General features: G+C 55.6%; 38 pseudogenes; all 38 read left to right on the top strand.

The window, feature by feature from the left end:
* Positions 1-1,112: 1,112 nt before the first annotated feature.
* LOC139885361 (5S ribosomal RNA) lies at positions 1,113-1,231 on the top strand (annotated as a pseudogene).
* Positions 1,232-1,531: 300 nt separating this feature from the next.
* LOC139885441 (5S ribosomal RNA) lies at positions 1,532-1,650 on the top strand (annotated as a pseudogene).
* Positions 1,651-2,380: 730 nt separating this feature from the next.
* LOC139885360 (5S ribosomal RNA) lies at positions 2,381-2,499 on the top strand (annotated as a pseudogene).
* Positions 2,500-2,799: 300 nt separating this feature from the next.
* LOC139885440 (5S ribosomal RNA) lies at positions 2,800-2,918 on the top strand (annotated as a pseudogene).
* A 730-nt stretch (positions 2,919-3,648) lies between these two features.
* Positions 3,649-3,767, top strand: LOC139885408 (5S ribosomal RNA; annotated as a pseudogene).
* Positions 3,768-4,486: 719 nt separating this feature from the next.
* LOC139885358 (5S ribosomal RNA) lies at positions 4,487-4,605 on the top strand (annotated as a pseudogene).
* Positions 4,606-4,905: 300 nt separating this feature from the next.
* LOC139885439 (5S ribosomal RNA) lies at positions 4,906-5,024 on the top strand (annotated as a pseudogene).
* A 730-nt stretch (positions 5,025-5,754) lies between these two features.
* On the top strand, positions 5,755-5,873 carry LOC139885357 (5S ribosomal RNA; annotated as a pseudogene).
* Positions 5,874-6,173: 300 nt separating this feature from the next.
* On the top strand, positions 6,174-6,292 carry LOC139885438 (5S ribosomal RNA; annotated as a pseudogene).
* Positions 6,293-7,022: 730 nt separating this feature from the next.
* Positions 7,023-7,141, top strand: LOC139885407 (5S ribosomal RNA; annotated as a pseudogene).
* Positions 7,142-7,441: 300 nt separating this feature from the next.
* LOC139885437 (5S ribosomal RNA) lies at positions 7,442-7,560 on the top strand (annotated as a pseudogene).
* A 730-nt stretch (positions 7,561-8,290) lies between these two features.
* On the top strand, positions 8,291-8,409 carry LOC139885415 (5S ribosomal RNA; annotated as a pseudogene).
* Positions 8,410-8,709: 300 nt separating this feature from the next.
* LOC139885492 (5S ribosomal RNA) lies at positions 8,710-8,828 on the top strand (annotated as a pseudogene).
* Positions 8,829-9,556: 728 nt separating this feature from the next.
* LOC139885338 (5S ribosomal RNA) lies at positions 9,557-9,675 on the top strand (annotated as a pseudogene).
* A 1,149-nt stretch (positions 9,676-10,824) lies between these two features.
* LOC139885399 (5S ribosomal RNA) lies at positions 10,825-10,943 on the top strand (annotated as a pseudogene).
* A 300-nt stretch (positions 10,944-11,243) lies between these two features.
* On the top strand, positions 11,244-11,362 carry LOC139885420 (5S ribosomal RNA; annotated as a pseudogene).
* A 300-nt stretch (positions 11,363-11,662) lies between these two features.
* On the top strand, positions 11,663-11,781 carry LOC139885419 (5S ribosomal RNA; annotated as a pseudogene).
* A 719-nt stretch (positions 11,782-12,500) lies between these two features.
* Positions 12,501-12,619, top strand: LOC139885398 (5S ribosomal RNA; annotated as a pseudogene).
* Positions 12,620-12,919: 300 nt separating this feature from the next.
* Positions 12,920-13,038, top strand: LOC139885418 (5S ribosomal RNA; annotated as a pseudogene).
* Positions 13,039-13,335: 297 nt separating this feature from the next.
* On the top strand, positions 13,336-13,454 carry LOC139885403 (5S ribosomal RNA; annotated as a pseudogene).
* A 2,818-nt stretch (positions 13,455-16,272) lies between these two features.
* LOC139885356 (5S ribosomal RNA) lies at positions 16,273-16,391 on the top strand (annotated as a pseudogene).
* A 297-nt stretch (positions 16,392-16,688) lies between these two features.
* On the top strand, positions 16,689-16,807 carry LOC139885426 (5S ribosomal RNA; annotated as a pseudogene).
* A 714-nt stretch (positions 16,808-17,521) lies between these two features.
* On the top strand, positions 17,522-17,640 carry LOC139885462 (5S ribosomal RNA; annotated as a pseudogene).
* A 313-nt stretch (positions 17,641-17,953) lies between these two features.
* Positions 17,954-18,072, top strand: LOC139885355 (5S ribosomal RNA; annotated as a pseudogene).
* Positions 18,073-18,370: 298 nt separating this feature from the next.
* On the top strand, positions 18,371-18,489 carry LOC139885389 (5S ribosomal RNA; annotated as a pseudogene).
* A 1,143-nt stretch (positions 18,490-19,632) lies between these two features.
* Positions 19,633-19,751, top strand: LOC139885353 (5S ribosomal RNA; annotated as a pseudogene).
* Positions 19,752-20,480: 729 nt separating this feature from the next.
* On the top strand, positions 20,481-20,599 carry LOC139885352 (5S ribosomal RNA; annotated as a pseudogene).
* Positions 20,600-20,899: 300 nt separating this feature from the next.
* Positions 20,900-21,018, top strand: LOC139885351 (5S ribosomal RNA; annotated as a pseudogene).
* A 297-nt stretch (positions 21,019-21,315) lies between these two features.
* Positions 21,316-21,434, top strand: LOC139885461 (5S ribosomal RNA; annotated as a pseudogene).
* Positions 21,435-21,739: 305 nt separating this feature from the next.
* On the top strand, positions 21,740-21,858 carry LOC139885376 (5S ribosomal RNA; annotated as a pseudogene).
* Positions 21,859-22,152: 294 nt separating this feature from the next.
* On the top strand, positions 22,153-22,271 carry LOC139885458 (5S ribosomal RNA; annotated as a pseudogene).
* A 311-nt stretch (positions 22,272-22,582) lies between these two features.
* Positions 22,583-22,701, top strand: LOC139885350 (5S ribosomal RNA; annotated as a pseudogene).
* A 725-nt stretch (positions 22,702-23,426) lies between these two features.
* On the top strand, positions 23,427-23,545 carry LOC139885349 (5S ribosomal RNA; annotated as a pseudogene).
* Positions 23,546-24,270: 725 nt separating this feature from the next.
* LOC139885348 (5S ribosomal RNA) lies at positions 24,271-24,389 on the top strand (annotated as a pseudogene).
* A 298-nt stretch (positions 24,390-24,687) lies between these two features.
* On the top strand, positions 24,688-24,806 carry LOC139885457 (5S ribosomal RNA; annotated as a pseudogene).
* Positions 24,807-25,118: 312 nt separating this feature from the next.
* On the top strand, positions 25,119-25,237 carry LOC139885347 (5S ribosomal RNA; annotated as a pseudogene).
* Positions 25,238-25,963: 726 nt separating this feature from the next.
* LOC139885346 (5S ribosomal RNA) lies at positions 25,964-26,082 on the top strand (annotated as a pseudogene).
* A 1,143-nt stretch (positions 26,083-27,225) lies between these two features.
* Positions 27,226-27,344, top strand: LOC139885456 (5S ribosomal RNA; annotated as a pseudogene).
* The last annotated feature ends 387 nt before the right edge of the window (positions 27,345-27,731 follow it).

The following is a 27,731-nucleotide window of genomic DNA, read 5'->3' as shown; positions in this document are numbered from 1 at the left end:
TTCTCAGGACGGACCCCCGAATCGGTGCCGCTCTTTGCCCCACCACAGTTTCGATGCCTCATAACAATGTAGTTCGAAGCTTCCTTGACTACGTGCTCGGAATCCGTGCCACTTCTTTCGTTTCTTCGCACCCAATTCGCCACCTCCCCACGGCGTAGCTTGGCCGAGGTGGCTATCTCGAAACATGTGAGGGGCGAAGGAGTCGTGGAGCGCGGGGAGAGAGCCATGGCTTGGTCGTTTAGCACAATCGCGCATAAACGATAGTGAGCGATCATACTCCCACTAATAGACCGAATACCTCTAGATCTCCGCAGTTAGGCGTGCTTGGGCGAGGGTAGTACTAGGATTGGGGACGTCCTCGGAAGTCCACGTGTTGCGCCCCTCTTCGTTACGGGGATCCCCAATGGCGTGCTGCATATTTCTCGCACGACTACTAGGACGGACACCTGAATCGGTGCCGCTCTTTGCCCCACCACAATTTCGATGCCTCATAGTAATGTAGTTCGAAGTTTCATTCACTATGTGCTCGGAATCCGTGCCACTTCTTTCGTTTCTTTGCACCCAATTCGCCACCTCCCCACGGCGTAGCTTGGCCGAGGTGGCTGTCTCGAAACATGTGAGGGTCGAAGGGGGCGTGGAGCGCGGCGAGAGAGGCATGGCTTGGTCGTCTAGCACAATCGCGCATAAACGATAGTGTGCCATCATACTCGCACTAATAGACCGAATACCACTAGAACTCCGCAGTTAGGCGTGCTTGGGCGAGGGTATTACTAGGATTGGGGACGTCCTCGGAAGTCCACGTGTTGCGCCCCTCTTCGTTACGGGGATCCCCAATGGCGTGCTGCATATTTCTCAGGACGGACCCCCGAATCGGTGCCGCTCTTTGCCCCACCACAGTTTCGATGCCTCATAACAATGTAGTTCGAAGCTTCCTTGACTATGTGCTCGGAATCCGTGCCACTTCTTTCGTTTCTTCGCACCCAATTCGCCACCTCCCCACGGCGTAGCTTGGCCGAGGTGGCTATCTCGAAACATGTGAGGGGCGAAGGGGTCGTGGAGCGCGGCGAGAGAGGCATGGCTTGGTCGTGTAGCACAAACGCGCATAAACGATAGTGTGCGATCATACTCGCACTAATAGACCGAATACCACTAGAACTCCGCAGTTAGGCGTGCTTGGGCGAGGGTATTACTAGGATTGGGGACGTCCTCGGAAGTCCACGTGTTGCGCCCCTCTTCGTTACGGGGATCCCCAATGGCGTGCTGCATATTTCTCAGGACCGACCCCCGAATCGGTGCCGCTCTTTGCCCCACCACAGTTTCGATGCCTCATAACAATGTAGTTCGAAGCTTCCTTGACTACGTGCTCGGAATCCGTGCCACTTCTTTCGTTTCTTCGCACCCAATTCGCCACCTCCCCACGGCGTAGCTTGGCCGAGGTGGCTATCTCGAAACATGTGAGGGGCGAAGGGGTCGTGGAGCGCGGCGAGAGAGGCATGGCTTGGTCGTGTAGCACAATCGCTCATAAACGATAGTGAGCGATCATACTCGCACTAATAGACCGAATACCTCTAGATCTCCGCAGTTAGGCGTGCTGGGGCGAGGGTAGTACTAGGATTGGGGACGTCCTCGGAAGTCCACGTGTTGCGCCCCTCTTCGTTACGCGGATCCCCAATGGCGTGCTGCATATTTCTCGCACGACTACTAGGACGGACCCCTGAATCGGTGCCGCTCTTTGCCCCACCACAGTTTTGATGCCTCATAACAATGTAGTTCGAAGTTTCATTCACTATGTGCTCGGAATCCGTGCCACTTCTTTCGTTTCTTCGCACCCAATTCGCCACCTCCCCACGGCGTAGCTTGGCCGAGGTGGCTCTCTCGAAACATGTGAGGGTCGAAGGGGGCGTGGAGCGCGGCGAGAGAGGCATGGCTTGGTCGTCTAGCACAATCGCGCATAAACGATAGTGTGCGATCATACTCGCACTAATAGACCGAATACCACTAGAACTCTGCAGTTAGGCGTGCTTGAGCGAGGGTATTACAAGGATTGGGGACGTCCTCGGAAGTCCACGTGTTGCGCCCCTCTTCGTTACGGGGATCCCCAATGGCGTGCTGCATATTTCTCAGGACCGACCCCCGAATCGGTGCCGCTCTTTGCCCCACCACAGTTTCGATGCCTCATAACAATGTAGTTCGAAGCTTCCTTGACTATGTGCTCGGAATCCGTGCCACTTCTTTCGTTTCTTCGCACCCAATTCGCCACCTCCCCACGGCGTAGCTTGGCCGAGGTGGCTATCTCGAAACATGTGAGGGGCGAAGGGGTCGTGGAGCGCGGCGAGAGAGGCATGGCTTGGTCGTGTAGCACAAACGCGCATAAACGATAGTGTGCGATCATACTCGCACTAATAGACCGAATACCACTAGAACTCCGCAGTTAGGCGTGCTTGGGCGAGGGTATTACTAGGATTGGGGACGTCCTCGGAAGTCCACGTGTTGCGCCCCTCTTCGTTACGGGGATCCCCAATGGCGTGCTGCATATTTCTCAGGACCGACCCCCGAATCGGTGCCGCTCTTTGCCCCACCACAGTTTCGATGCCTCATAACAATGTAGTTCGAAGCTTCCTTGACTACGTGCTCGGAATCCGTGCCACTTCTTTCGTTTCTTCGCACCCAATTCGCCACCTCCCCACGGCGTAGCTTGGCCGAGGTGGCTATCTCGAAACATGTGAGGGGCGAAGGGGTCGTGGAGCGCGGCGAGAGAGGCATGGCTTGGTCGTGTAGCACAATCGCTCATAAACGATAGTGAGCGATCATACTCGCACTAATAGACCGAATACCTCTAGATCTCCGCAGTTAGGCGTGCTGGGGCGAGGGTAGTACTAGGATTGGGGACGTCCTCGGAAGTCCACGTGTTGCGCCCCTCTTCGTTACGCGGATCCCCAATGGCGTGCTGCATATTTCTCGCACGACTACTAGGACGGACCCCTGAATCGGTGCCGCTCTTTGCCCCACCACAGTTTTGATGCCTCATAACAATGTAGTTCGAAGTTTCATTCACTATGTGCTCGGAATCCGTGCCACTTCTTTCGTTTCTTCGCACCCAATTCGCCACCTCCCCACGGCGTAGCTTGGCCGAGGTGGCTCTCTCGAAACATGTGAGGGTCGAAGGGGGCGTGGAGCGCGGCGAGAGAGGCATGGCTTGGTCGTCTAGCACAATCGCGCATAAACGATAGTGTGCGATCATACTCGCACTAATAGACCGAATACCACTAGAACTCTGCAGTTAGGCGTGCTTGAGCGAGGGTATTACAAGGATTGGGGACGTCCTCGGAAGTCCACGTGTTGCGCCCCTCTTCGTTACGGGGATCCCCAATGGCGTGCTGCATATTTCTCAGGACCGACCCCCGAATCGGTGCCGCTCTTTGCCCCACCACAGTTTCGATGCCTCATAACAATGTAGTTCGAAGCTTCCTTGACTATGTGCTCGGAATCCGTGCCACTTCTTTCGTTTCTTCGCACCCAATTCGCCACCTCCCCACGGCGTAGCTTGGCCGAGGTGGCTATCTCTAAACATGTGAGGGGCGAAGGGGTCGTGGAGCGCGGCGAGAGAGGCATGGCTTGGTCGTGTAGCTCAATCGCGCATAAACGATAGTGTGCGATCATACTCGCACTAATAGACCGAATACCACTAGAACTCCGCAGTTAGGCGTGCTTGGGCGAGCGTAGTACTAGGATTGGGGACGTCCTCGGAAGTCCACGTTTTGCGCCCCTCTTCGTTACGGGGATCCCCAATGGCGTGCTGCATATTTCTCAGGACCGACCCCCGAATCGGTGCCGCTCTTTGCCCCACCACAGTTTCGATGCCTCATAACAATGTAGTTCGAAGCTTCCTTGACTACGTGCTCGGAATCCGTGCCACTTCTTTCGTTTCTTCGCACCCAATTCGCCACCTCCCGACGGCGTAGCTTGGCCGAGGTGGCTCTCTCGAAACATGTGAGGGGCGAAGGGGTCGTGGAGCGCGGCGAGAGAGGCATGGCTTGGTCGTGTAGCACAAACGCGCATAAACGATAGTGTGCGATCATACTCGCACTAATAGGCCGAATACCACTAGAACTCCGCAGTTAGGCGTGCTTGGGCGAGGGTATTACAAGGATTGGGGACGTCCTCGGAAGTCCACGTGTTGCGCCCCTCTTCGTTACGGGGATCCCCAATGGCGTGCTGCATATTTCTCAGGACGGACCCCCGAATCGGTGCCGCTCTTTGCCCCACCACAGTTTCGATGCCTCATAACAATGTAGTTCGAAGCTTCCTTGACTATGTGCTCGGAATCCGTGCCACTTCTTTCGTTTCTTCGCACCCAATTCGCCACCTCCCCACGGCGTAGCTTGGCCGAGGTGGCTATCTCGAAACATGTGAGGGGCGAAGGGGTCGTGGAGCGCGGCGAGAGAGGCATGGCTTGGTCGTGTAGCACAAACGCGCATAAACGATAGTGTGCGATCATACTCGCACTAATAGACCGAATACCACTAGAACTCCGCAGTTAGGCGTGCTTGGGCGAGGGTATTACTAGGATTGGGGACGTCCTCGGAAGTCCACGTGTTGCGCCCCTCTTCGTTACGGGGATCCCCAATGGCGTGCTGCATATTTCTCAGGACCGACCCCCGAATCGGTGCCGCTCTTTGCCCCACCACAGTTTCGATGCCTCATAACAATGTAGTTCGAAGCTTCCTTGACTACGTGCTCGGAATCCGTGCCACTTCTTTCGTTTCTTCGCACCCAATTCGCCACCTCCCCACGGCGTAGCTTGGCCGAGGTGGCTATCTCGAAACATGTGAGGGGCGAAGGGGTCGTGGAGCGCGGCGAGAGAGGCATGGCTTGGTCGTGTAGCACAATCGCTCATAAACGATAGTGAGCGATCATACTCGCACTAATAGACCGAATACCTCTAGATCTCCGCAGTTAGGCGTGCTGGGGCGAGGGTAGTACTAGGATTGGGGACGTCCTCGGAAGTCCACGTGTTGCGCCCCTCTTCGTTACGCGGATCCCCAATGGCGTGCTGCATATTTCTCGCACGACTACTAGGACGGACCCCTGAATCGGTGCCGCTCTTTGCCCCACCACAGTTTTGATGCCTCATAACAATGTAGTTCGAAGTTTCATTCACTATGTGCTCGGAATCCGTGCCACTTCTTTCGTTTCTTCGCACCCAATTCGCCACCTCCCCACGGCGTAGCTTGGCCGAGGTGGCTCTCTCGAAACATGTGAGGGTCGAAGGGGGCGTGGAGCGCGGCGAGAGAGGCATGGCTTGGTCGTCTAGCACAATCGCGCATAAACGATAGTGTGCGATCATACTCGCACTAATAGACCGAATACCACTAGAACTCTGCAGTTAGGCGTGCTTGAGCGAGGGTATTACAAGGATTGGGGACGTCCTCGGAAGTCCACGTGTTGCGCCCCTCTTCGTTACGGGGATCCCCAATGGCGTGCTGCATATTTCTCAGGACCGACCCCCGAATCGGTGCCGCTCTTTGCCCCACCACAGTTTCGATGCCTCATAACAATGTAGTTCGAAGCTTCCTTGACTATGTGCTCGGAATCCGTGCCACTTCTTTCGTTTCTTCGCACCCAATTCGCCACCTCCCCACGGCGTAGCTTGGCCGAGGTGGCTATCTCGAAACATGTGAGGGGCGAAGGGGTCGTGGAGCGCGGCGAGAGAGGCATGGCTTGGTCGTGTAGCACAAACGCGCATAAACGATAGTGTGCGATCATACTCGCACTAATAGACCGAATACCACTAGAACTCCGCAGTTAGGCGTGCTTGGGCGAGGGTATTACTAGGATTGGGGACGTCCTCGGAAGTCCACGTGTTGCGCCCCTCTTCGTTACGGGGATCCCCAATGGCGTGCTGCATATTTCTCAGGACCGACCCCCGAATCGGTGCCGCTCTTTGCCCCACCACAGTTTCGATGCCTCATAACAATGTAGTTCGAAGCTTCCTTGACTACGTGCTCGGAATCCGTGCCACTTCTTTCGTTTCTTCGCACCCAATTCGCCACCTCCCCACGGCGTAGCTTGGCCGAGGTGGCTATCTCGAAACATGTGAGGGGCGAAGGGGTCGTGGAGCGCGGCGAGAGAGGCATGGCTTGGTCGTGTAGCACAATCGCTCATAAACGATAGTGAGCGATCATACTCGCACTAATAGACCGAATACCTCTAGATCTCCGCAGTTAGGCGTGCTGGGGCGAGGGTAGTACTAGGATTGGGGACGTCCTCGGAAGTCCACGTGTTGCGCCCCTCTTCGTTACGCGGATCCCCAATGGCGTGCTGCATATTTCTCGCACGACTACTAGGACGGACCCCTGAATCGGTGCCGCTCTTTGCCCCACCACAGTTTTGATGCCTCATAACAATGTAGTTCGAAGTTTCATTCACTATGTGCTCGGAATCCGTGCCACTTCTTTCGTTTCTTCGCACCCAATTCGCCACCTCCCCACGGCGTAGCTTGGCCGAGGTGGCTCTCTCGAAACATGTGAGGGTCGAAGGGGGCGTGGAGCGCGGCGAGAGAGGCATGGCTTGGTCGTCTAGCACAATCGCGCATAAACGATAGTGTGCGATCATACTCGCACTAATAGACCGAATACCACTAGAACTCTGCAGTTAGGCGTGCTTGAGCGAGGGTATTACAAGGATTGGGGACGTCCTCGGAAGTCCACGTGTTGCGCCCCTCTTCGTTACGGGGATCCCCAATGGCGTGCTGCATATTTCTCAGGACCGACCCCCGAATCGGTGCCGCTCTTTGCCCCACCACAGTTTCGATGCCTCATAACAATGTAGTTCGAAGCTTCCTTGACTATGTGCTCGGAATCCGTGCCACTTCTTTCGTTTCTTCGCACCCAATTCGCCACCTCCCCACGGCGTAGCTTGGCCGAGGTGGCTATCTCTAAACATGTGAGGGGCGAAGGGGTCGTGGAGCGCGGCGAGAGAGGCATGGCTTGGTCGTGTAGCTCAATCGCGCATAAACGATAGTGTGCGATCATACTCGCACTAATAGACCGAATACCACTAGAACTCCGCAGTTAGGCGTGCTTGGGCGAGCGTAGTACTAGGATTGGGGACGTCCTCGGAAGTCCACGTTTTGCGCCCCTCTTCGTTACGGGGATCCCCAATGGCGTGCTGCATATTTCTCAGGACCGACCCCCGAATCGGTGCCGCTCTTTGCCCCACCACAGTTTCGATGCCTCATAACAATGTAGTTCGAAGCTTCCTTGACTATGTGCTCGGAATCCGTGCCACTTCTTTCGTTTCTTCGCACCCAATTCGCCACCTCCCGACGGCGTAGCTTGGCCCAGGTGGCTATCTCGAAACATGTGAGGGGCGAAGGGGTCGTGGAGCGCGGCGAGAGAGGCATGGCTTGGTCGTGTAGCACAATCGCTCATAAACGATAGTGAGCGATCATACTCGCACTAATAGACCGAATACCTCTAGATCTCCGCAGTTAGGCGTGCTGGGGCGAGGGTAGTACTAGGATTGGGGACGTCCTCGGAAGTCCACGTGTTGCGCCCCTCTTCGTTACGCGGATCCCCAATGGCGTGCTGCATATTTCTCGCACGACTACTAGGACGGACCCCTGAATCGGTGCCGCTCTTTGCCCCACCACAGTTTTGATGCCTCATAACAATGTAGTTCGAAGTTTCATTCACTATGTGCTCGGAATCCGTGCCACTTCTTTCGTTTCTTCGCACCCAATTCGCCACCTCCCCACGGCGTAGCTTGGCCGAGGTGGCTCTCTCGAAACATGTGAGGGTCGAAGGGGGCGTGGAGCGCGGCGAGAGAGGCATGGCTTGGTCGTCTAGCACAATCGCGCATAAACGATAGTGTGCGATCATACTCGCACTAATAGACCGAATACCACTAGAACTCTGCAGTTAGGCGTGCTTGGGCGAGGGTATTACAAGGATTGGGGACGTCCTCGGAAGTCCACGTGTTGCGCCCCTCTTCGTTACGGGGATCCCCAATGGCGTGCTGCATATTTCTCAGGACCGACCCCCGAATCGGTGCCGCTCTTTGCCCCACCACAGTTTCGATGCCTCATAACAATGTAGTTCGAAGCTTCCTTGAGTATGTGCTCGGAATCCGTGCCACTTCTTTCGTTTCTTCGCACCCAATTCGCCACCTCCCCACGGCGTAGCTTGGCCGAGGTGGCTATCTCGAAACATGTGAGGGGCGAAGGGGTCGTGGAGCGCGGCGAGAGAGGCATGGCTTGGTCATGTAGCTCAATCGCGCATAAACGATAGTGTGCGATCATACTCGCACTAATAGACCGAATACCACTAGAACTCCGCAGTTAGGCGTGCTTGGGCGAGCGTAGTACTAGGATTGTGGACGTCCTCGGAAGTCCACGTGTTGCGCCCCTCTTCGTTACGGGGATCCCCAATGGCGTGCTGCATATTTCTCAGGACCGACCCCCGAATCGGTGCCGCTCTTTGCCCCACCACAGTTTCGATGCCTCATAACAATGTAGTTCGAAGCTTCCTTGACTACGTGCTCGGAATCCGTGCCACTTCTTTCGTTTCTTCGCACCCAATTCGCCACCTCCCCACGGCGTAGCTTGGCCGAGGTGGCTATCTCGAAACATGTGAGGGGCGAAGGGGTCGTGGAGCGCGGCGAGAGAGGCATGGCTTGGTCGTGTAGCACAAACGCGCATAAACGATAGTGTGCGATCATACTCGCACTAATAGACCGAATACCACTAGAACTCCGCAGTTAGGCGTGCTTGGGCGAGGGTATTACTAGGATTGGGGACATCCTCGGAAGTCCACGTGTTGCGCCCCTCTTCGTTACGGGGATCCCCAATGGCGTGCTGCATATTTCTCAGGACCGACCCCCGAATCGGTGCCGCTCTTTGCCCCACCACAGTTTCGATGCCTCATAACAATGTAGTTCGAAGCTTCCTTGACTACGTGCTCGGAATCCGTGCCACTTCTTTCGTTTCTTCGCACCCAATTCGCCACCTCCCCACGGCGTAGCTTGGCCGAGGTGGCTATCTCGAAACATGTGAGGGGCGAAGGAGTCGTGGAGCGCGGAGAGAGGCATGGCTTAGTCGTGTAGCACAATCGCGCATAAACGATAGTGAGCGATCATACTCGCACTAATAGACCGAATACCTCTAGATCTCCGCAGTTAGGCGTGCTTGGGCGAGCGTAGTACTAGGATTGGGGACGTCCTCGGAAGTCCACGTGTAGCGCCCCTCTTCGTTACGGGGATCCCCAATGGCGTGCTGCATATTTCTCGCACGACTACTAGGACGGACCCCTGAATCGGTGCCGCTCTTTGCCCCACCACAATTTCGATGCCTCATAATAATGTAGTTCGAAGTTTCATTCACTATGTGCTCGGAATCCGTGCCACTTCTTTCGTTTCTTCGCACCCAATTCGCCACCTCCCCACGGCGTAGCTTGGCCGAGGTGGCTATCTCGAAACATGTGAGGGGCGAAGGGGTCGTGGAGCGCGGCGAGAGAGGCATGGCTTGGTCGTGTAGCTCAATCGCGCATAAACGATAGTGTGCGATCATACTCGCACTAATAGACCGAATACCACTAGAACTCCGCAGTTAGGCGTGCTTGGGCGAGCGTAGTACTAGGATTGGGGACGTCCTCGGAAGTCCACGTGTTGCGCCCCTCTTCGTTACGGGGATCCCCAATGGCGTGCTGCATATTTCTCAGGACCGACCCCCGAATCGGTGCCGCTCTTTGCCCCACCACAGTTTCGATGCCTCATAACAATGTAGTTCGAAGCTTCCTTGACTACGTGCTCGGAATCCGTGCCACTTCTTTCGTTTCTTCGCACCCAATTCGCCACCTCCCCACGGCGTAGCTTGGCCGAGGTGGCTATCTCGAAACATGTGAGGGGCGAAGGAGTCGTGGAGCGCGGGGAGAGAGCCATGGCTTGGTCGTTTAGCACAATCGCGCATAAACGATAGTGAGCGATCATACTCCCACTAATAGACCGAATACCTCTAGATCTCCGCAGTTAGGCGTGCTTGGGCGAGGGTAGTACTAGGATTGGGGACGTCCTCGGAAGTCCACGTGTTGCGCCCCTCTTCGTTACGGGGATCCCCAATGGCGTGCTGCATATTTCTCGCACGACTACTAGGACGGACACCTGAATCGGTGCCGCTCTCTGCCCCACCACAATTTCGATGCCTCATAATAATGTAGTTCGAAGTTTCATTCACTATGTGCTCGGAATCCGTGCCACTTCTTTCGTTTCTTCGCACCCAATTCGCCACCTCCTGACGGCGTAGCTTGGCCGAGGTGGCTATCTCGAAACATGTGAGGGGCGAAGGGGTCGTGGAGCGCGGCGAGAGAGGCATGGCTTGGTCGTGTAGCACAAATGCGCATAAACGATAGTGTGCGATCATACTCGCACTAATAGGCCGAATACCACTAGAACTCCGTAGTTAGGCATGCTTGGGCGAGGGTATTACTAGGATTGGGGACGTCCTCGGAAGTCCACGTGTTGCGCCCCTCTTCGTTACGGGGATCCCCAATGGCGTGCTGCATATTTCTCAGGACCGACCCCCGAATCGGTGCCGCTCTTTGCCCCACCACAGTTTCGATGCCTCATAACAATGTAGTTCGAAGCTTCCTTGACTATGTGCTCGGAATCCGTGCCACTTCTTTCGTTTCTTCACACCCAATTCGCCACCTCCCCACGGCGTAGCTTGGCCGAGGTGGCTATCTCGAAACATGTGAGGGTCGAAGGGGTCGTGGAGCGCGGCGAGAGAGGCATGGCTTGGTCGTGTAGCACAAACGCGCATAAACGATAGTGTGCGATCATACTCGCACTAATAGACCGAATACCACTAGAACTGCGCAGTTAGGCGTGCTTGGGCGAGGGTATTACTAGGATTGGGGACGTCCTCGGAAGTCCACGTGTTGCGCCCCTCTTCGTTACGGGGATCCCCAATGGCGTGCTGCATATTTCTCAGGACCGACCCCCGAATCGGTGCCGCTCTTTGCCCCACCACAGTTTCGATGCCTCATAACAATGTAGTTCGAAGCTTCCTTGACTATGTGCTCGGAATCCGTGCCACTTCTTTCGTTTCTTCGCACCCAATTCGCCACCTCCCCACGGCGTAGCTTGGCCGAGGTGGCTATCTCGAAACATGTGAGGGGCGAAGGGGTCGTGGAGCGCGGCGAGAGAGGCATGGCTTGGTCGTGTAGCACAAACGCGCATAAACGATAGTGTGCGATCATACTCGCACTAATAGACCGAATACCACTAGAACTGCGCAGTTAGGCGTGCTTGGGCGAGAGTATTACTAGGATTGGGGACGTCCTCGGAAGTCCACGTGTTGCGCCCCTCTTCGTTACGGGGATCCCCAATGGCAAGCTGCATATTTCTGAGGACCGACCCCCGAATCGGTGCCGCTCTTTGCCCCACCACAGTTTCGATGCCTCATAGCAATGTAGTTCGAAGCTTCCTTGACTATGTGCTCGGAATCCGTGCCACTTCTTTCGTTTCTTCGCACCCAATTCGCCACCTCCCCATGGCGTAGCTTGGCCGAGGTGGCTATCTCGAAACATGTGAGGGGCGAAGGGGTCGTGGAGCGCGGCGAGAGAGGCATGGCTTGGTCGTGTAGCACAAATGAGCATAAACGATAGTGTGCGATCATACTCGCACTAATAGACCGAATACCACTAGAACTGCGCAGTTAGGCGTGCTTGGGCGAGAGTATTACTAGGATTGGGGACGTCCTCGGAAGTCCACGTGTTGCGCCCCTCTTCGTTACGGGGATCCCCAATGGCGTGCTGCATATTTCTCAGGACCGACCCCCGAATCGGTGCCGCTCTTTGCCCCACCACAGTTTCGATGCCTCATAACAATGTAGTTCGAAGCTTCCTTGACTATGTGCTCGGAATCCGTGCCACTTCTTTCGTTTCTTCGCACCCAATTCGCCACCTCCCCACGGCATAGCTTGGCCGAGGTGGCTATCTCGAAACATGTGAGGGTCGAAGGGGGCGTGGAGCGCGGCGAGAGAGGCATGGCTTGGTTGTCTAGCACAATCGCGCATAAACGATAGTATGCGATCATACTCGCACTAATAGACCGAATACCACTAGAACTCCGCAGTTAGGCGTGCTTGGGCGAGGGTATTACTAGGATTGGGGACGTTCTCGAAAGTCCGCGTGTTGTGCCCCTCTTCGTTACGGGGATCCCCAATGGCGTGCTGCATATTTCTCAGGACCGACCCCCGAATCGGTGCCGCTCTTTGCCCCACCACAGTTTCGATGCCTCATAACAATGTAGTTCGAAGCTTCCTTGACTATGTGCTCGGAATCCGTGCCACTTCTTTCGTTTCTTCGCACCCAATTCGCCACCTCCCCACGGCGTAGCTTGGCCGAGGTGGCTATCTCGAAACATGTGAGGGGCGAAGGGGTCGTGGAGCGCGGCGAGAGAGGCATGGCTTGGTCGTGTAGCACAAACGCGCATAAACGATAGTGTGCGATCATACTCGCACTAATAGACCGAATACCACTAGAACTGCGCAGTTAGGCGTGCTTGGGCGAGGGTATTACTAGGATTGGGGACGTCCTCGGAAGTCCACGTGTTGCGCCCCTCTTCGTTACGGGGATCCCCAATGGCAAGCTGCATATTTCTCAGGACAGACCCCCGAATCGGTGCCGCTCTTTGCCCCACCACAGTTTCGATGCCTCATAACAATGTAGTTCGAAGCTTCCTTGACTATGTGCTCGGAATCCGTGCCACTTCTTTCGTTTCTTCGCACCCAATTCGCCACCTCCCCACGGCGTAGCTTGGCCGAGGTGGCTATCTCGAAACATGTGAGGGGCGAAGGGGTCGTGGAGCGCGGCGAGAGAGGCATGGCTTGGTCGTGTAGCACAAACGCGCATAAACGATAGTGTGCGATCATACTCGCACTAATAGACCGAATACCACTAGAACTGCGCAGTTAGGCGTGCTTGGGCGAGAGTATTACTAGGATTGGGGACGTCCTCGGAAGTCCACGTGTTGCGCCCCTCTTCGTTACGGGATCCCCAATGGCGTGCTGCATATTTCTCAGGACCGACCCCCGAATCGGTGCCGCTCTTTGCCCCACCACAGTTTCGATGCCTCATAACAATGTAGTTCGAAGCTTCCTTGACTATGTGCTCGGAATCCGTGCCACTTCTTTCGTTCTTCGCACCCAATTCGCCACCTCCCACGGCGTAGCTTGGCCGAGGTGGCTATCTCGAAACATGTGAGGGTCGAAGGGGGCGTGGAGCGCGGCGAGAGAGGCATGGCTTGGTTGTCTAGCACAATCGCGCATAAACGATAGTGTGCGATCATACTCGCACTAATAGGCCGAATACCACTAGAACTCCGCAGTTAGGCGTGCTTGGGCGAGGGTATTACTAGGATTGGGGACGTCCTCGGAAGTCCACGTGTTGCGCCCCTCTTCGTTACGGGATCCCCAATGCGTGCTGCATATTTCTCAGGACAGACCCCCGAATCGGTGCCGCTCTTTGCCACAACAGTTTCGATGCCTCATAACAATGTAGTTCGAAGCTTCCTTGACTACGTGCTCGGAATCCGTGCCCTTCTTTCGTTTCTTCGCACCCAATTCGCCACCTCCCCACGGCGTAGCTTGGCCGAGGTGGCTATCTCGAAACATGGGAGGGGCGAAGGAGTCGTGGAGCGCGGAGAGAGGCATGGCTTAGTCGTGTAGCACAATCGCGCATAAACGATAGTGAGCGATCATACTCGCACTAATAGACCGAATACCTCTAGATCTCCGCAGTTAGGCGTGCTTGGGCGAGCGTAGTACTAGGATTGGGGACGTCCTCGGAAGTCCACGTGTAGCGCCCCTCTTCGTTACGGGGATCCCCAATGGCGTGCTGCATATTTCTCGCACGACTACTAGGACGGACCCTGAATCGGTGCCGCTCTTTGCCCCACCACAATTTCGATGCCTCATAATAATGTAGTTCGAAGTTTCATTCACTATTGCTCGGAATCCGTGCCACTTCTTTCGTTTCTTCGCACCCAATTCGCCACCTCCCGACGGCGTAGCTTGGCCGAGGTGGCTCTCTCGAAACAATTGAGGGGCGAAGGGGGTCGTGGAGCGCGGCGAGAGAGGCATGGCTTGGTCGTGTAGCACAAACGCGCATAAACGATAGTGTGCGCTCATACTCGCACTAATAGGCCGAATACCACTAGAACTCCGCAGTTAGGCGTGCTTGGGCGAGGGTATTACAAGGATTGGGGACGTCCTCGGAAGTCCACGTGTTGCGCCCCTCTTCGTTACGGGGATCCCCAATGGCGTGCTGCATATTTCTCAGGACGGACCCCGAATCGGTGCCGCTCTTTGCCCCACCACAGTTTCGATGCCTCATAACAATGTAGTTCGAAGCTTCCTTGACTATGTGCTCGGAATCCGTGCCACTTCTTTCGTTTCTTCGCACCCAATTCGCCACCTCCCCACGGCGTAGCTTGGCCGAGGTGGCTATCTCGAAACATGTGAGGGGCGAAGGGGCGTGGAGCGCGGCGAGAGAGGCATGGCTTGGTCGTGTAGCACAAACGCGCATAAACGATAGTGTGCGATCATACTCGCACTAATAGACCGAATACCACTAGAACTCCGCAGTTAGGCTGCTTGGGCGAGGGTATTACTAGGATTGGGACGTCCTCGGAAGTCCACGTGTTGCGCCCCTCTTCGTTACGGGATCCCCAATGGCGTGCTGCATATTTCTCAGGACCGACCCCCGAATCGGTGCCGCTCTTTGCCCCACCACAGTTTCGATGCCTCATAACAATGTAGTTCGAAGCTTCCTTGACTATGTGCTCGGAATCCGTGCCACTTCTTTCGTTTCTTCGCACCCAATTCGCCACCTCCCCACGGCGTAGCTTGGCCGAGGTGGCTATCTCGAAACATGTGAGGGGCGAAGGGGTCGTGGAGCGCGGCGAGAGAGGCATGGCTTGGTCGTGTAGCACAATCGCTCATAAACGATAGTGAGCGATCATACTCGCACTAATAGACCGAATACCTCTAGATCTCCGCAGTTAGGCGTGCTTGGGCGAGCGTAGTACTAGGATTGGGGACGTCCTCGGAAGTCCACGTGTTGCGCCCCTCTTCGTTACGGGGATCCCCAATGCGTGCTGCATATTTCTCAGGACCGACCCCCGAATCGGTGCCGCTCTTTGCCCCACCACAGTTTCGATGCCTCATAACAATGTAGTTCGAAGCTTCCTTGACTATGTGCTCGGAATCCGTGCCACTTCTTTCGTTTCTTCGCACCCAATTCGCCACCTCCCCACGGCGTAGCTTGGCCGAGGTGGCTATCTCGAAACATGTGAGGGGCGAAGGGGTCGTGGAGCGCGGCGAGAGAGGCAGGGCTTGGTCGTGTAGCACAATCGCTCATAAACGATAGTGAGCGATCATACTCGCACTAATAGACCGAATACCTCTAGATCTCCGCAGTTAGGCGTGCTGGGGCGAGGGTACTACTAGGATTGGGGACGTCCTCGGAAGTCCACGTGTTGCGCCGCTCTTCGTTACGGGGATCCCCAATGGGTGCTGCATATTTCTCGCACGACTACTAGGACGGACCCCGGAATCGGTGCGGCTCTTTGCCCCACCACAATTTCGACGCCTCATAACAATGTAGTTCGATGTTTCATTCACTATGTGCTCGGAATCCGTGCCACTTCTTTCGTTTCTTCGCACCCAATTCGCCACCTCCCCACGGCGTAGCTTGGCCGAGGTGGCTATCTCGAAACATGTGAGGGTCGAAGGGGCGTGGAGCGGCGGCGAGAGAGGCATGGCTTGGTCGTCTAGCACGATCCGCATAAACGATAGTGTGCGATCCTACTCGCACTAATAGACCGAATACCACTAGAACTCCGCAGTTAGGCATGCTTGGGCGAGGGTATTACTAGGATTGGGGACGTCCTCGGAAGTCCACGTGTTGCGCCCCTCTTCGTTACGGGATCCCCAATGGCGTGCTGCATATTTCTCAAGACCGACCCCCGAATCGGTGCCGCTCTTTGCCCCACCACAGTTTCGATGCCTCATAACAATGTAGTTCGAAGCTTCCTTGACTATGTGCTCGGAATCCGTGCCACTTCTTTCGTTTCTTCGCACCCAATTCGCCACCTCCCCACGGCGTAGCTTGGCCGAGGTGGCTATCTCGAAACATGTGAGGGCGATGGGGTCGTGGAGCGCGGCGAGAGAGGCATGGCTTGGTCGTGTAGCACAAACGCGCAAAAACGATAGTGTGCGATCATACTCGCACTAATAGACCGAATACCACTAGAACTCCGCAGTTAGGCGTGCTTGGGCGAGGGTATTACTAGGATTGGGGACGTCCTCGGAAGTCCACGTGTTGCGCCCCTCTTCGTTACGGGATCCCCAATGGCGTGCTGCATATTTCTCAGGACCGACCCCCGAATCGGTGCCGCTCTTTGCCCCACCACAGTTCGATGCCTCATAACAATGTAGTTCGAAGCTTCCTTGACTATGTGCTCGGAATCCGTGCCACTTCTTTCGTTTCTTCGCACCCAATTCGCCACCTCCCCACGGCGTAGCTTGGCCGAGGTGGCTATCTCGAAACATGTGAGGGGCGAAGGGGTCGTGGAGCGCGGCGAGAGAGGCATGGCTTGGTCGTGTAGCACAATCGCGAATAACGATAGTGTGCGATCATACTCGCACTAATAGACCGAATACCTCTAGAACTCCGCAGTTAGGCGTGCTTGGGCGAGGGTATTACTAGGATTGGGGACGTCCTCGGAAGTCCACGTGTTGCGCCCCTCTTCGTTACGGGGATCCACAATGGCGTGCTGCATATTTCTCAGGACCGACCCCCGAATCGGTGCGCTCTTTGCCCCACCACAGTTTCTAAGCCTCATACAATGTAGTTCGAAGTTTCATTCACTATGTGCTCGGAAGCCGTGCCACTTCTTTCGATTCTTCGCACCCAATTCGCCACCTCCCACGGCGTAGCTTGGCCGAGGTGGCTATCTCGAAACATGTGAGGGTCGAAGGGGGCGTGGAGCGCGGCGAGAGAGGCATGGCTTGGTCGTCTAGCACAATCGCGCATAAACGATAGTGTGCGATCATACTCGCACTAATAGACCGAATACCACTAGACTCCGCAGTTAGGCGGGCTTGGGCGAGGGTAGTACTAGGATTGGGGACGTCCTCGGAAGTCCACGTGTTGCGCCCCTCTTCGTTACGGGGATCCCCAATGGCGTGCTGCATATTTCTCAGGACGGACCATCGAATCGGTGCCGCTCTTTGCCCCACCACAGTTTCGATGCCTCATAACAATGTAGTTCGAAGCTTCCTTGACTACGTGCTCGGAATCCGTGCCACTTCTTTCGTTTCTTCGCACCCAATTCGCCACCTCCCCCACGGCGTAGCATGGTCGAGGTGGCTATCTCGAAACATGTGAGGGGCGAAGGAGTCGTGGAGAGCGGAGAAAAGCATGGCTTAGTCGGGTAGCACAATCGCGCATAAACGATAGTGAGCGACCATACTCGCACTAATAGACCGAATACCTCTAGATCTCCGCAGTTAGGCGTGCTTGGGCGAGGGTAGTACTAGGATTGGGGACGTCCTCGGAAGTCCACGTGTTGCGCCGCTCTTCGTTACGGGGATCCCCAATGGCGTGCTGCATATTTCTCGCACGACTACTAGGACGGACCGCTGAATCGGTGCCGCTCTTTGCCCCCACCACAATTTCGACGCCTCATAACAATGTAGTTCGAAGTTTCATTCACTATGTGCTCGGAATCCGTGCCACTTCTTTCGTTTCTTCGCACCCAATTCGCCACCTCCCCCACGGCGTAGCTTGGCCGAGGTGGCTATCTCGAAACATGTGAGGGTCGAAGGCGTCGTGGAGCGCGGCGAGAGAGGCATGGCTTGGTCGTCTAGCACGATCGCGCATAAACGATAGTGTGCGATCATACTCGCACTAATAGACCGAATACCACTAGAACTCCGCAGTTAGGCGTGCTTGGGCGAGGGTATTACTAGGATTGGGGACGTCCTCGGAAGTCCACGTGTTGCGCCCCTCTTCGTTACGGGGATCCCCAATGGCGTGCTGCATATTTCTCAAGACCGACCCCCGAATCGGTGCCGCTCTTTGCCCCACCACAGTTTCGATGCCTCATAACAATGTAGTTCGAAGCTTCCTTGACTATGTGCTCGGAATCCGTGCCACTTCTTTCGTTTCTTCGCACCCAATCGCCACCTCCCCACGGCGTAGCTTGGCCGAGGTGGCTATCTCGAAACATGTGAGGGGCGAAGGGTCGTGGAGCGCGGCGAGAGAGGCATGGCTTGGTCGTGTAGCACAAACGCGCAAAAACGATAGTGTGCGATCATACTCGCACTAATAGACCGAATACCACTAGAACTCCGCAGTTAGGCGTGCTTGGGCGAGGGTAGTACTAGGATTGGGGACGTCCTCGGAAGTCCACGTGTTGCGCCCCTCTTCGTTACGGGGATCCCCAATGGCGTGCTGCATATTTCTCAGGACGGACCCCCAAATCGGTGCCGCTCTTTGCCCCACCACAGTTTCGATGCCTCATAACAATGTAGTTCGAAGCTTCCTTGACTACGTGCTCGGAATCCGTGCCACTTCTTTCGTTTCTTCGCACCCAATTCGCCACCTCCCCACGGCGTAGCTTGGCCGAGGTGGCTATCTCGAAACATGTGAGGGGCGAAGGAGTCGTGGAGAGCGGAGAGAGGCATGGCTTAGTCGGGTAGCACAATCGCGCATAAACGATAGTGAGCGACCATACTCGCACTAATAGACCGAATACCTCTAGATCTCCGCAGTTAGGCGTGCTTGGGCGAGGGTAGTACTAGGATTGGGACGTCCTCGGAAGTCCACGTGTTGCGCCGCTCTTCGTTACGGGGATCCCCAATGGCGTGCTGCATATTTCTCGCACGACTACTAGGACGGACCGCTGAATCGGTGCCGCTCTTTGCCCCACCACAATTTCGATGCCTCATAACAATGTAGTTCGAAGTTTCATTCACTATGTGCTCGGAATCCGTGCCACTTCTTTCGTTTCTTCGCACCCAATTCGCCACCTCACCACGGCGTAGCTTGGCCGAGGTGGCTATCTCGAAACATGTGAGGGTCGAGGGGGCGTGGAGCGCGGCGAGAGAGGCATGGCTTGGTCGTCTAGCACAATCGCGCATAAACGATAGTGTGCGATCATACTCGCACTAATAGACCGAATACCACTAGAACTCGCAGTTAGGCGTGCTTGGGCGAGGGTATTACTAGGATTGGGGACGTCCTCGGAAGTCCACGTGTTGCGCCCCTCTTCGTTACGGGATCCCCAATGGCGTGCTGCATATTTCTCAAGACCGACCCCCGAATCGGTGCCGCTCTTTGCCCCACCACAGTTTCGATGCCTCATAACAATGTAGTTCGAAGCTTCCTTGACTATGTGCTCGGAATCCGTGCCACTTCTTTCGTTTCTTCGCACCCAATTCGCCACCTTCCCACGGCGTAGCTTGGCCGAGGTGGCTATCTCGAAACATGTGAGGGGCGAAGGGGTCGTGGAGCGCGGCGAGAGAGGCATGGCTTGGTCGTGTAGCACAAACGCGCAAAAACGATAGTGTGCGATCATACTCGCACTAATAGACCGAATACCACTAGAACTCCGCAGTTAGGCGTGCTTGGGCGAGGGTATTACTAGGATTGGGGACGTCCTCGGAAGTCCACGTGTTGCGCCCCTCTTCGTTACGGGGATCCCCAATGGTGTGCTGCATATTTCTCAGGACGGACCCCCGAATCGGTGCCGCTCTTTGCCCCACCACAGTTTCGATGCCTCATAACAATGTAGTTCGAAGCTTCCTTGACTACGTGCTCGGAATCCGTGCCACTTCTTTCGTTTCTTCGCACCCAATTCACCACCTCCCCACGGCGTAGCTTGGCCGAGGTGGCTATCTCGAAACATGTGAGGGGCGAAGGAGTCGTGGAGAGCGGAGAGAGGCAAGGCTTAGTCGGGTAGCCACATCGCGCATAAACGATAGTGAGCGACCATACTCGCACTAATAGACCGAATACCTCTAGATCTCCGCAGTTAGGCGTGCTTGGGCGAGGGTAGTACTAGGATTGGGGACGTCCTCGGAAATTCCAGTGTTGCGCCGCTCTTCGTTACGGGGATCCCCAATGGCGTGCTGCATATTTCTCGCACGACTACTAGGACGGACCGCTGAATCGGTGCCGCTCTTTGCCCCACCACAATTTCGACGCCTCATAACAATGTAGTTCGAAGTTTCATTCACTATGTGCTCGAAATCCGTGCCACTTCTTTCGTTTCTTCGCACCCAATTCGCCACCTCACCACGGCGTAGCTTGGCCGAGGTGGCTATCTCGAAACATGTGAGGGTCGAAGGGGGCGTGGAGCGCGGCGAGAGAGGCATGGCTTGGTCGTCTAGCACAATCGCGCATAAACGATAGGTGTGCGATCATACTCGCACTAATAGACCGAATACCACTAGAACTCCGCAGTTAGGCGTGCTTGGGCGAGGGTATTACTAGGATTGGGGACGTCCTCGGAAGTCCACGTGTTGCGCCCCTCTTCGTTACGGGGATCCCCAATGGCGTGCTGCATATTTCTTAGACCGACCCCTGAATCGGTGCCGCTCTTTGCCCCACCACAGTTTCGATGCCTCATAACAATGTAGTTCGAAGCTTCCTTGACTATGTGCTCGGAATCCGTGCCACTTCTTTTCGTTTCTTCGCACCCAATTCGCCACCTTCCCACGGCGTAGCTTGGCCGAGGTGGCTATCTCGAAACATGTGAGGGGCGAAGGGGTCGTGGAGCGCGGCGAGAGAGGCATGGCTTGGTCGTGTAGCACAAACGCGCAAAAACGATAGTGTGCGATCATACTCGCACTAATAGACCGAATACCACTAGAACTCCGCAGTTAGGCGTGCTTGGGCGAGGGTATTACTAGGATTGGGGACGTCCTCGGAAGTCCACGTGTTGCGCCCCTCTTCGTTACGGGGATCCCAATGGCGTGCTGCATATTTCTCAGGACGGACCCCCGAATCGGTGCCGCTCTTTGCCCCACCACAGTTTCGATGCCTCATAACAATGTAGTTCGAAGCTTCCTTGACTACGTGCTCGGAATCCGTGCCACTTCTTTCGTTTCTTCGCACCCAATTCGGCCACCTCCCCACGGCGTAGCTTGGCCGAGGTGGCTATCTCGAAACATGTGAGGGCGAGAGAGTCGTGGAGAGCGGAGAGAGGCAAGGCTTAGTCGGGTAGCACAATCGCGCATAAACGATAGTGAGCGACCATACTCGCACTAATAGACCGAATACCTCTAGATCTCCGCAGTTAGGCGTGCTTGGGCGAGGGTAGTACTAGGATTGGGGACGTCCTCGGAAGTCCACGTGTTGCGCCGCTCTTCGTTACGGGGTCCCCAATGGCGTGCTGCATATTTCTCGCACGACTACTAGGACGACCCTGAATCGGTGCCGCTCTTTGCCCCACCACAATTTCGACGCCTCATAACAATGTAGTTCGAAGTTTCATTCACTATGGCTCGGAATCCGTGCCTTCTTTCGTTTCTTCGCACCCAATTCGCCACCTCCCCACGGCGTAGCTTGGCCGAGGTGGCTATCTCGAAACATGTGAGGGTCGAAGGGGGCGGGGAGCGCGGCGAGAGAGGCATGGCTTGGTCGTCTAGCACAATCGCGCATAAACGATAGTGTGCGATCATACTCGCACTAATAGACCGAATACCACTAGAACTCCGCAATTAGGCGTGCTTGGGCGAGGGTATTACTAGGATTGGGGACGTCCTCGGAAGTCCACGTGTTGCGCCCTCTTCGTTCGGGGATCCCCAATGGCGTGCTGCATATTTCTCAGGACGGACCCCCGAATCGGTGCCGCTCTTTGCCCCACCACAGTTTCGATGCCTCATAACAATGTAGTTCGAAGCTTCCTTGACTACGTGCTCGGAATCCGTGCCACTTCTTTCGTTTCTTCGCACCCAATTCGCCACCTCCCCACGGCGTAGCTTGGCCGAGGTGGCTATCTCGAACATGTGAGGGGCGAAGGAGTCGTGGAGAGCGGAGAGAGGCATGGCTTAGTCGGGTAGCACAATCGCGCATAACGATAGTGAGCGACCATACTCGCACTAATAGACCGAATACCTCTAGATCTCCGCAGTTAGGCGTGCTTGGGCGAGGGTAGTACTAGGATTGGGGACGTCCTCGGAAGTCCACGTGTTGCGCCGCTCTTCGTTACGGGGATCCCCAATGGCGTGCTGCATATTTCTCGCACGACTACTAGGACGGACCCCTGAATCGGTGCCGCTCTTTGCCCCACCACAATTTCGACGCCTCATAACAATGTAGTTCGAAGTTTCATTCACTATGTGCTCGGAATCCGTGCCACTTCTTTCGTTTCTTCGCACCCAATTCGCCACCTCCCCACGGCGTAGCTTGGCCGAGGTGGCTATCTCGAAACATGTGAGGGGCGAAGGGGTCGTGGAGCGCGGCGAGAGAGGCATGGCTTGGTCGTGTAGCACAAACGCGCAAAAACGATAGTGTGCGATCATACTCGCACTAATAGACCGAATACCACTAGAACTCCGCAGTTAGGCGTGCTTGGGCGAGGGTATTACTAGGATTGGGGACGTCCTCGGAAGTCCACGTGTTGCGCCCCTCTTCGTTACGGGGATCCCCAATGGCGTGCTGCATATTTCTCAGGACCGACCCCGAATCGGTGCCGCTCTTTGCCCCACCACAGTTTCGATGCCTCATAACAATGTAGTTCGAAGCTTCCTTGACTACGTGCTCGGAATCCGTGCCACTTCTTTCGTTTCTTCGCACCCAATTCGCCACCTCCCCACGGCGTAGCTTGGCCGAGGTGGCTATCTCGAAACATGTGAGGGGCGAAGGAGTCGTGGAGAGCGGAGAGAGGCATGGCTTAGTCGGGTAGCACAATCGCGCATAAACGATAGTGAGCGATCATACTCGCACTAATAGACCGAATACCTCTAGATCTCCGCAGTTAGGCGTGCTTGGGCGAGGGTAGTACTAGGATTGGGGACGTCCTCGGAAGTCCACGTGTTGCGCCGCTCTTCGTTACGGGGATCCCCAATGCCGTGCTGCATATTTCTCGCACGACTACTAGGACGGACCCCTGAATCGGTGCCGCTCTTTGCCCCACCACAATTTCGACGCCTCATAACAATGTAGTTCGAAGTTTCATTCACTATGTGCTCGGAATCCGTGCCACTTCTTTCGTTCTTCGCACCCAATTCGCCACCTCCCACGGCGTAGCTTGGCCGAGGTGGCTATCTCGAAACATGTGAGGGGCGAAGGGGTCGTGGAGCGCGGCGAGAGAGGCATGGCTTGGTCGTGTAGCACAAACGCGCAAAAACGATAGTGTGCGATCATACTCGCACTAATAGACCGAATACCACTAGAACTCCGCAGTTAGGCGTGCTTGGGCGAGGGTATTACTAGGATTGGGGACGTCCTCGGAAGTCCACGTGTTGCGCCCCTCTTCGTTACGGGGATCCCCAATGGCGTGCTGCATATTTCAGACGGACCCCCGAATCGGTGCCGCTCTTTGCCCCACCACAGTTTCGATGCCTCATAACAATGTAGTTCGAAGCTTCCTTGACTACGTGCTCGGAATCCGTGCCACTTCTTTCGTTTCTTCGCACCCAATTCGCCACCTCCCCACGGCGTAGCTTGGCCGAGGTGGCTATCTCGAAACATGTGAGGGGCGAAGGAGTCGTGGAGAGCGGAGAGAGGCATGGCTTAGTCGGGTAGCACAATCGCGCATAAACGATAGTGAGCGATCATACTCGCACTAATAGACCGAATACCTCTAGATCTCCGCAGTTAGGCGTGCTTGGGCGAGGGTAGTACTAGGATTGGGGACGTCCTCGGAAGTCCACGTGTTGCGCCGCTCTTCGTTACGGGGATCCCCAATGGCGTGCTGCATATTTCTCGCACGACTACTAGGACGGACCCCTGAATCGGTGCCGCTCTTTGCCCCACCACAATTTCGACGCCTCATAACAATGTAGTTCGAAGTTTCATTCACTATGTGCTCGGAATCCGTGCCACTTCTTTCGTTTCTTCGCACCCAATTCGACACCTCCCCACGGCGTAGCTTGGCCGAGGTGGCTATCTCGAAACATGTGAGGGTCGAAGGGGGCATGGAGCGCGGCGAGAGAGGCATGGCTTGGTCGTCTAGCACAATCGCGCATAAACGATAGTGTGCGATCATACTCGCACTAATAGACCGAATACCACTAGAACTCCGCAGTTAGGCGTGCTTGGGCGAGGGTATTACTAGGATTGGGGACGTCCTCGGAAGTCCACGTGTTGCGCCCCTCTTCGTTACGGGGATCCCCAATGGCGTGCTGCATATTTCTCAGGACGGACCCCCGAATCGGTGCCGCTCTTTGCCCCACCACAGTTTCGATGCCTCATAACAATGTAGTTCGAAGCTTCCTTGACTACGTGCTCGGAATCCGTGCCACTTCTTTCGTTTCTTCGCACCCAATTCGCCACCTCCCCACGGCGTAGCTTGGCCGAGGTGGCTATCTCGAAACATGTGAGGGGCGAAGGAGTCGTGGAGAGCGGAGAGAGGCATGGCTTAGTCGGGTAGCACAATCGCGCATAAACGATAGTGAGCGACCATACTCGCACTAATAGACCGAATACCTCTAGATCTCCGCAGTTAGGCGTGCTTGGGCGAGGGTAGTACTAGGATTGGGGACGTCCTCGGAAGTCCACGTGTTGCGCCGCTCTTCGTTACGGGGATCCCCAATGGCGTGCTGCATATTTCTCGCACGACTACTAGGACGGACCCCTGAATCGGTGCCGCTCTTTGCCCCACCACAATTTCGACGCCTCATAACAATGTAGTTCGAAGTTTCATTCACTATGTGCTCGGAATCCGTGCCACTTCTTTCGTTTCTTCGCACCCAATTCGCCACCTCCCCACGGCGTAGCTTGGCCGAGGTGGCTATCTCGAAACATGTGAGGGGCGAAGGGGGTCGTGGAGCGCGGCGAGAGAGGCCTGGCTTGGTCGTGTAGCACAAACGCGCAAAAACGATAGTGTGCGATCATACTCGCACTAATAGACCGAATACCACTAGAACTCCGCAGTTAGGCGTGCTTGGGCGAGGGTATTACTAGGATTGGGGACGTCCTCGGAAGTCCACGTGTTGCGCCCCTCTTCGTTACGGGGATCCCCAATGGCGTGCTGCATATTTCTCAGGACCGACCCCCGAATCGGTGCCGCTCTTTGCCCCACCACAGTTTCGATGCCTCATAACAATGTAGTTCGAAGCTTCCTTGACTACGTGCTCGGAATCCGTGCCACTTCTTTCGTTTCTTCGCACCCAATTCGCCACCTCCCCACGGCGTAGCTTGGCCGAGGTGGCTATCTCGAAACATGTGAGGGGCGAAGGAGTCGTGGAGAGCGGAGAGAGGCATGCTTAGTCGGGTAGCACAATCGCGCATAAACGATAGTGAGCGATCATACTCGCACTAATAGACCGAATACCTCTAGATCTCCGCAGTTAGGCGTGCTTGGGCGAGGGTAGTACTAGGATTGGGGACGTCCTCGGAAGTCCACGTGTTGCGCCGCTCTTCGTTACGGGGATCCCCAATGGCGTGCTGCATATTTCTCGCACGACTACTAGGACGACCCCTGAATCGGTGCCGCTCTTTGCCCCACCACAATTTCGACGCCTCATAACAATGTAGTTTCGAAGTTTCATTCACTATGTGCTCGGAATCCGTGCCACTTCTTTCGTTTCTTCGCACCCAATTCGCCACCTCCCCACGGCGTAGCTTGGCCGAGGTGGCTATCTCGAAACATGTGAGGGGCGAAGGGGTCGTGGAGCGCGGCGAGAGAGGCATGGCTTGGTCGTGTAGCACAAACGCGCAAAACGATAGTGTGCGATCATACTCGCACTAATAGACCGAATACCACTAGAACTCCGCAGTTAGGCGTGCTTGGGCGAGGGTATTACTAGGATTGGGGACGTCCTCGGAAGTCCACGTGTTGCGCCCCCTCTTCGTTACGGGGATCCCCAATGGCGTGCTGCATATTTCTCCAGGACCGACCCCGAATCGGTGCCGCTCTTTGCCCCCACCACAGTTTCGATGCCTCATAACAATGTAGTTCGAAGCTTCCTTGACTACGTGCTCGGAATCCGTGCCACTTCTTTCGTTTCTTCGCACCCAATTCGCCACCTCCCACGGCGTAGCTTGGCCGAGGTGGCTATCTCGAAACATGTGAGGGGCGAAGGAGTCGTGGAGAGCGGAGAGAGGCATGGCTTAGTCGGGTAGCACAATCGCGCATAAACGATAGTGAGCGATCATACTCGCACTAATAGACCGAATACCTCTAGATCTCCGCAGTTAGGCGTGCTTGGGCGAGGGTAGTACTAGGATTGGGACGTCCTCGGAAGTCCACGTGTTGCGCCGCTCTTCGTTACGGGGATCCCCAATGGCGTGCTGCATATTTCTCGCACGACTACTAGGACGGACCCCTGAATCGGTGCCGCTCTTGCCCCACCACAATTTCGACGCCTCATAACAATGTAGTTCGAAGTTTCATTCACTATGTGCTCGGAATCCGTGCCACTTCTTTCGTTTCTTCGCACCCAATTCGCCACCTCCCCACGGCGTAGCTTGGCCGAGGTGGCTATCTCGAAACATGTGAGGGTCGAAGGGGGCATGGAGCGCGGCGAGAGAGGCATGGCTTGGTCGTCTAGCACAATCGCGCATAAACGATAGTGTGCGATCATACTCGCACTAATAGACCGAATACCACTAGAACTCCGCAGTTAGGCGTGCTTGGGCGAGGGTATTACTAGGATTGGGACGTTCTCGGAAGTCCACGTGTTGCGCCCCTCTTCGTTACGGGGATCCCCAATGGCGTGCTGCATATTTCTCAGGACGGACCCCCGAATCGGTGCCGCTCTTTGCCCCACCACAGTTTCGATGCCTCATAACAATGTAGTTCGAAGCTTCCTTGACTACGTGCTCGGAATCCGTGCCACTTCTTTCGTTTCTTCGCACCCAATTCGCCACCTCCCCACGGCGTAGCTTGGCCGAGGTGGCTATCTCGAAACATGTGAGGGGCGAAGGAGTCGTGGAGAGCGGAGAGAGGCATGGCTTAGTCGGGTAGCACAATCGCGCATAAACGATAGTGAGCGACCATACTCGCACTAATAGACCGAATACCTCTAGATCTCCGCAGTTAGGCGTGCTTGGGCGAGGGTAGTACTAGGATTGGGGACGTCCTCGGAAGTCCACGTGTTGCGCCGCTCTTCGTTACGGGGATCCCCAATGGCGTGCTGCAAATTTCTCGCACGACTACTAGGACGGACCCCTGAATCGGTGCCGCTCTTTGCCCCACCACAATTTCGACGCCTCATAACAATGTAGTTCGAAGTTTCATTCACTATGTGCTCGGAATCCGTGCCACTTCTTTCGTTTCTTCGCACCCAATTCGCCACCTCCCCGGCGTAGCTTGGCCGAGGTGGCTATCTCGAAACATGTGAGGGGCGAAGGGGTCGTGGAGCGCGGCGAGAGAGGCATGGCTTGGTCGTGTAGCACAAACGCGCAAAAACGATAGTGTGCGATCATACTCGCACTAATAGACCGAATACCACTAGAACTCCGCAGTTAGGCGTGCTTGGGCGAGGGTATTAC

This window comes from Rutidosis leptorrhynchoides, unplaced genomic scaffold (genome assembly GCF_046630445.1).
Source record: "Rutidosis leptorrhynchoides isolate AG116_Rl617_1_P2 unplaced genomic scaffold, CSIRO_AGI_Rlap_v1 contig97, whole genome shotgun sequence".
In the NCBI taxonomy this organism is placed as follows: domain Eukaryota; kingdom Viridiplantae; phylum Streptophyta; class Magnoliopsida; order Asterales; family Asteraceae; genus Rutidosis; species Rutidosis leptorrhynchoides.
Note: the sequence above shows the minus strand (reverse complement) of the source record. Positions and strands in the feature narration are given on the sequence as shown.